The sequence below is a fragment of the Eptatretus burgeri genome, chromosome 8 (genome assembly GCF_056783735.1).
Source record: "Eptatretus burgeri isolate ZD-2024b chromosome 8, Ebu_testis_v1, whole genome shotgun sequence".
NCBI lineage: Eukaryota > Metazoa > Chordata > Myxini > Myxiniformes > Myxinidae > Eptatretus > Eptatretus burgeri.
The window spans coordinates 3429605-3437897 of NC_140968.1; the positions used below are offsets into that span (position 1 = coordinate 3429605).

An 8293-nucleotide genomic window follows, 5' to 3' on the forward strand; every position below is an offset into this window, starting at 1 on the left:
TCATCTTCAACACTCCCATACCTTCATCTTCTACACTACCATACCTTCATCTTCTACACTACCATACCTTGATCTTCTCCACTACCATACCTTCATCTTCTACACTACCATACCGTCATCTTCTACACTCCCATACTTTCATCTTCACCACTCCCATACCTTCATCTTCTACACTACCATACCTTCATCTTCTACACTACCATACCTTCATCTTCTACACTACCATACCTTCATCTTCTACACTCCCATACCTTCATCTTCTACACTACCATACCTTCATCTTCTACACTACCATACCTTCATCTTCTACACTACCATACCTTCATCTTCTACACTCCCACACCTTCATCTACTACACTACCATACCTTCATCTTCTACACTACCATACCGTCATCTTCTACACTCCCATACCTTCATCTTCAACACTCCCATACCTTCATCTTCTACACTCCCATACCTTCATCTTCTACACTCCCATACCTTCATCTTCTACACTCCCATACCTTCATCTTCTACACTCCCATACCTTCATCTTCTACACTACCATAGCGTCATCTTCTACACTACCATACCTTCATCTTCTACACTACCATACCTTCATCTTCTACACTACCATACCTTCATCTTCTACACTACCATACCTTCATCTTCTACACTCCCATACTTTCATCTTCAACACTCCCATACCTTCATCTTCTACACTACCATACCTTCATCTTCTACACTACCATACCTTCATCTTCTACACTACCATACCTTCATCTTCTACACTCCCATACCTTCATCTTCTACACTACCATACCTTCATCTTCTACACTACCATACCTTCATCTTCTACACTACCATACCTTCATCTTCTACACTCCCACACCTTCATCTACTACACTACCATACCTTCATATTCTACACTACCATACCGTCATCTTCTACACTCCCATACCTTCATCTTCAACACTCCCATACCTTCATCTTCTACACTCCCATACCTTCATCTTCTACACTCCCATACCTTCATCTTCTACACTCCCATACCTTCATCTTCTACACTACCATAGCGTCATCTTCTACACTACCATACCTTCATCTTCTACACTACCATACCGTCATCTTCTACACTACCATACCTTCATCTTCAACACTCCCATACCTTCATCTTCTACACTCCCATACCTTCATCTTCTACACTCCCATACCTTCATCTTCTACACTACCATAGCGTCATCTTCTACACTACCATACCTTCATCTTCTACACTACCATACCGTCATCTTCTACACTCCCATATCTTCATCTTCAACACTCCCATACCTTTATCTTCTACACTACCATACCTTCATCTTCTACACTACCATACCTTCATCTTCTACACTACCATACCGTCATCTTCTACACTCCCATACCTTCATCTTCAACACTCCCATACCTTCATCTTCTACACTCCCATACCTTCATCTTCTACACTCCCATACCTTCATCTTCTACACTCCCATACCTTCATCTTCTACACTCCCATACCTTCATCTTCTACACTCCCATACCTTCATCTTCTACACTACCATAGCGTCATCTTCGACACTACCATACCTTCATCTTCTACACTCCCATACCTTCATCTTCTACACTCCCATACCTTCATCTTCAACACTCCCATACCTTCATCTTCTACACTACCATACCTTCATCTTCTACACTACCATATCTTCATCTTCTACACTACCATACCGTCATCTTCTACACTCCCATCCCTTCATCTTCAACACTCCCAGACCTTCATCTTCTACACTCCCATACCTTCATCTTATACACTCCCATACCTTCATCTTCTACACTACCATAGCGTCATCTTCTACACTACCATACCTTCATCTTCTACACTACCATACCTTCATCTTCTACACTCCCACACCTTCATCTACTACACTACCATACCTTCATCTTCTACACTACCATACCGTCATCTTCTACACTGCCATACCTTCGTCTTCTCCACTACCCTACCTTCATCTTCTAAACTACCATACCTTCATCTCTTGTATTACAATTCCATACCATCATCTTCTACACTTCCATACCGTCATCTTCTACACTACCATACCGTCATCTTCTACACTTCCATACCGTCATCTCTTACACTCCCATAATCTTCATCTTTTACACTACCATACCGTCATCTTTTACACTACCACACCTTCATCTTTTACACTACCATACCTTCAGTTATCTTTTTACTGTGAAACCATTGTTGTACTCTTTCTTTGTTGGTATCATTCACATCAACACTGTTGTGGTGATGTATTGCTCCTGGCTGCTTGGACCCCTGATATACAGTTGCCGTCGGGTCCATTTTAATCTTCACGACCCTTGCTTGCTCCCTGCTGATTCTTCTGTATATTATTTTCATGCCTGACCCACACAGAGAGATTTAAAGTAGTCGCTGATTGTTCATGGAATAAACCAATTGGTTTATTAAATACATCGTTGCGGTTCTATGAAACCGCATGCCTCTAAGGCAAATCAACCCAACATACAGTGATGCCCAGGCAGTTATTTCATTCGACTTCATGCAGTTAGACCTCTCCTCATGTCTCGTGGGCTAACGGGACGAAGTGCGTTGTGTGGGTCTACATTAACTATCTCTATCTCATATTCTGATTTCTACTACAACCCTTTCCTTTTAGCCATGGTACAAAACAAGCATGCAAGCACACACGCCATGCAACATGCAATTGATGATAAACACACCACGATGCCTCCCGTGGCTCAGATCCACCACACTCCTCCACTACACACTACACAACCCGCGCACGGGCTTCGTGTGCCACTATTTCATTCAAATCTGCACCACCAATTTCCAACCGGCATCTCACCTTGCTTCGCACCTCGTTCACCAAACCCCACCACTTCGACCACAAACGCCTCCCACACATGGGAAAAATATTCCCACACCCACTCATACCACTGCATCGCTACAATTCGCCACTCTAAATGGAGGAGTGCTGCATGACTTGGGCTGACCTCGGCACCGCGTGATGCAAGGCTAAGCAACAGACATTAATAGCTCGACCACATCTCACCAAGGACGTCCTGGATGAGCACGCGGAATTCATACTACCCTCATCCAGTCGCCACACCATGGCAAGACGGGCAGCGAGGAGGAGTCGCAAGAAGGGCAATCCGGGAGTTTGGTACGGGGCTCATGTGTGCATTTTGGCTGATGAGAGGAGGCCCGTGAGTGGCGGGGAAAGTCCATTGCTGTTCGACATTCAGACTGCACTCGGAGCACGTTCAGAGTTGGGGTACCAGCTCAGAGAGCATACCTGATGTTGAGTCAGGAGCTTCGACCCGTGCTGAAGTGGATGGGCAACTGAGACAATTTCCGGTCCTGAAGCCTGGCAGGGTGTGGCTAGGGCTGCTGTGGCCCAATAGAGAAGCAGGATTCGGGTCATCGCGTCACTTTGAGTCAAATCATCACCCTTCGCCTGGAGCTTATAAAAGGGGGAGCGCAGAGATGTTAGCTCTTCTTTTTGCTGCCTCCCCTTCGCTGGCTCTTCGGTCGCTGTCTCGTTATTGGTGTGCGATTGCCATGACGTTCTTCTTCTTGAGAGCCTGATCCGGGGGGGGGGTGGGGGGGACTGCCAAGACTCCCTGCTGTGCTGTTAATGTTCCACCACCCCCCTGCAGCCAGACAGACCGGTGCGGAGTGCACGTTGCCACGAGCTCTGGCAAAGTGATTAAGCAGGAGATAGCGTCACATCTCGAGGTGGGAACGCTCAGGCGGAGCATCTCGCAGAGCTACACACTGCGCTAACAGACCTAAACACGACTAGGTTACGGATCTTTATCATTGCACATCTTCTCCTCTCTCTCTCTCTCTCTCTCTCTCTCTCTCTCTCTCTCTCTCTCTCTCTCTCTCTCTCTCTACCTCTCTCTACCTCTCTCTACCTCTCTCTACCTCTCTCTACCTCTCTCTACCTCTCTCTACCTCTCTCTACCTCTCTCTACCTCTCTCTACCTCTCTCTACCTCTCTCTCTCTCTACCATACCTTCATCTTCTACACTACCATACCTTCATCTTCTACACTACCATACCGTCATCTTCTACACTCCCATACTTTCATCTTCAACACTCCCATACCTTCATCTTCTACACTACCATACCTTCATCTTCTACACTACCATACCTTCATCTTCTACACTCCCATACCTTCATCTTCTACACTACCATACCTTCATCTTCGACACTACCATACCTTCATCTTCTACACTCCCACACCTTCATCTACTACACTACCATACCTTCATCTTCTACACTACCATACCGTCATCTTCTACACTCCCATACCTTCATCTTCAACACTCCCATACCTTCATCTTCTACACTCCCATACCTTCATCTTCTACACTCCCATACCTTCATCTTCTACACTCCCATACCTTCATCTTCTACACTACCATAGCGTCATCTTCTACACTACCATACCTTCATCTTCTACACTACCATACCTTCATCTTCTACACTACCATACCTTCATCTTCTACACTACCATACCTTCATCTTCTACACTACCATACCTTCATCTTCTACACTACCATACCGTCATCTTCTACAATCCCATATCTTCATCTTCAACACTCCCATACCTTTATCTTCTACACTACCATACCTTCATCTTCTACACTACCATACCTTCATCTTCTACACTACCATACCTTCATCTTCTACACTACCATACCTTCATCTTCTACACTCACATACCTTCATCTTTTACACTACCATACTGTCATCTTCAACACTCCCATATCTTCATCTTCAACACTCCCATACCTTCATCTTCTACACTACCATACCTTCATCTTCTACACTACCATACCTTCATCTTCTACACTACCATACCTTCATCTTCTACACTACCATACTTTCATCTTCAACACTCCCATACCTTCATCTTCTACACTACCATACCGTCATCTTCTACACTCCCATACTTTCATCTTCAACACTCCCATACCTTCATCTTCTACACTACCATACCTTCATCTTCTACACTACCATACCTTCATCTTCTACACTCCCATACCTTCATCTTCTACACTACCATACCTTCATCTTCTACACTACCATACCTTCATCTTCTACACTACCATACCTTCATCTTCTACACTACCATACCGTCATCTTCTACACTCCCATACTTTCATCTTCAACACTCCCATACCTTCATCTTCTACACTACCATACCTTCATCTTCTACACTACCATACCTTCATCTTCTACACTCCCATACCTTCATCTTCTACACTACCATACCTTCATCTTCTACACTACCATACCTTCATCTTCTACACTCCTACACCTTCATCTACTACACTACCATACCTTCATCTTCTACACTACCATACCATCATCTTCTACACTCCCATACCTTCATCTTCAACACTCCCATACCTTCATCTTCTACACTCCCATACCTTCATCTTCTACACTCCCATACCTTCATCTTCTACACTACCATAGCGTCATCTTCTACACTACCATACCTTCATCTTCTACACTACCATACCGTCATCTTCTACACTACCATACCTTCATCTTCAACACTCCCATACCTTCATCTTCTACACTCCCATACCTTCATCTTCTACACTCCCATACCTTCATCTTCTACACTACCATAGCGTCATCTTCTACACTACCATACCTTCATCTTCTACACTACCATACCGTCATCTTCTACAATCCCATATCTTCATCTTCAACACTCCCATACCTTCATCTTCTACACTACCATACCTTCATCTTCTACACTACCATACCGTCATCTTCTACACTCCCATACCTTCATCTTCAACACTCCCATACCTTCATCTTCTACACTCCCATACCTTCATCTTCTACACTCCCATACCTTCATCTTCTACACTCCCATACCTTCATCTTCTACACTCCCATACCTTCATCTTCTACACTACCATAGCGTCATCTTCTACACTACCATACCTTCATCTTCTACACTCCCATATCTTCATCTTCAACACTCCCATACCTTCATCTTCTACACTACCATACCTTCATCTTCTACACTACCATACCTTCATCTTCTACACTACCATACCTTCATCTTCTACACTACCATACCGTCATCTTCTACACTCCCATCCCTTCATCTTCAACACTCCCATACCTTCATCTTCTACACTCCCATACCTTCATCTTCTACACTCCCATACCTTCATCTTCTACACTACCATAGCGTCATCTTCTACACTACCATACCTTCATCTTCTACACTACCATACCTTCATCTTCTACACTCCCACACCTTCATCTACTACACTACCATACCTTCATCTTCTACACTACCATACCGTCATCTTCTACACTGCCATACCTTCGTCTTCTCCACTACCCTACCTTCATCTTCTAAACTACCATACCTTCATCTCTTGTATTACAATTCCATACCATCATCTTCTACACTTCCATACCTTCATCTTCTACACTACCATACCGTCATCTTCTACACTTCCATACCGTCATCTTCTACACTTCCATACCGTCATCTCTTACACTCCCATAATCTTCATCTTTTACACTACCATACCGTCATCTTCTACACTACTATACCATCATCTTTTACACTACCACACCTTCATCTTTTACACTACCATACCTTCAGTTATCTTTTTACTGTGAAACCATTGTTGTACTCTTTCTTTGTTGGTATCATTCACATCAACACTGTTGTGGTGATGTATTGCTCCTGGCTGCTTGGACCCCTGATATACAGTTGCCGTCGGGTCCATTTTAATCTTCACGACCCTTGCTTGCTCCCTGCTGATTCTTCTGTATATTATTTTCATGCCTGACCCACACAGAGAGATTTAAAGTTGTCGCTGATTGTTCATGGAATAAACCAATTGGTTTATTAAATACATCGTTGCGGTTCTATGAAACCGCATGCCTCTAAGGCAAATCAACCCAACATACAGTGATGCCCAGGCAGTTATTTCATTCGACTTCATGCAGTTAGACCTCTCCTCATGTCTCGTGGGCTAACGGGACGAAGTGCGTTGTGTGGGTCTCCATTAACTATCTCTATCTCATATTCTGATTTCTACTACAACCCTTTCCTTTTAGCCATGGTACAAAACAAGCATGCAAGCACACACGCCATGCAACATGCAATTGATGATAAACACACCACGATGCCTCCCGTGGCTCAGATCCACCACACTCCTCCACTACACACTACACAACCCGCGCACGGGCTTCGCGTGCCACTATTTCATTCAAATCTGCACCACCAATTTCCAACCGGCATCTCACCTTGCTTCGCACCTCGTTCACCAAACCCCACCACTTCGACCACAAACGCCTCCCACACATGGGAAAAATATTCCCACACCCACTCATACCACTGCATCGCTACAATTCGCCACTAAATGGAGGAGTGCTGCATGACTTGGGCTGACCTCGGCACCGCGTGATGCAAGGCTAAGCAACAGACATTAATAGCTCGACCACATCTCACCAAGGACGTCCTGGATGAGCACGCGGAATTCATACTACCCTCATCCAGTCGCCACACCATGGCAAGACGGGCAGCGAGGAGGAGTCGCAAGAAGGGCAATCCGGGAGTTTGGTACGGGGCTCATGTGTGCATTTTGGCTGATGAGAGGAGGCCCGTGAGTGGCGGGGAAAGTCCATTGCTGTTCGACATTCAGACTGCACTCGGAGCACGTTCAGAGTTGGGGTACCAGCTCAGAGAGCATACCTGATGTTGAGTCAGGAGCTTCGACCCGTGCTGAAGTGGATGGGCAACTGAGACAATTTCCGGTCCTGAAGCCTGGCAGGGTGTGGCTAGGGCTGCTGTGGCCCAATAGAGAAGCAGGATTTGGGTCATCGCGTCACTTTGAGTCAAATCATCACCCTTCGCCTGGAGCTTATAAAAGGGGGAGCGCAGAGATGTTAGCTCTTCTTTTTGCTGCCTCCCCTTCGCTGGCTCTTCGGTCGCTGTCTCGTTATTGGTGTGCGATTGCCATGACGTTCTTCTTCTTGAGAGCCTGATCCGGGGGGGGGGGGGGGGGACTGCCAAGACTCCCTGCTGTGCTGTTAATGTTCCACCACCCCCCTGCAGCCAGACAGACCGGTGCGGAGTGCACGTTGCCACGAGCTCTGGCAAAGTGATTAAGCAGGAGATAGCGTCACATCTCGAGGTGGGAACGCTCAGGCGGAGCATCTCGCAGAGCCACACACTGCGCTAACAGACCTAAACACGACTAGGTTACGGA

General features: G+C 45.5%; 1 protein-coding gene across 13 annotated transcripts in view; it reads left to right on the top strand.

Annotated features, from left to right (window-relative positions):
- The window catches only part of LOC147020942 (transcriptional repressor p66-beta-like), a 58310-nt gene that overhangs the window by 21971 nt on the left and 28046 nt on the right, over positions 1 to 8293 (top strand). The window contains exon 1 of one of the 13 annotated variants that reach the window (XM_085890638.1): positions 8106 to 8218. The exons of the other annotated variants lie outside the window; for them this stretch is intronic. The gene's annotated coding sequence lies outside the window, so the exon portion shown is untranslated. Of the gene's footprint in view, positions 1 to 8105; positions 8219 to 8293 lie in introns of those variants that run through there. 13 annotated transcript variants of the gene reach the window in all.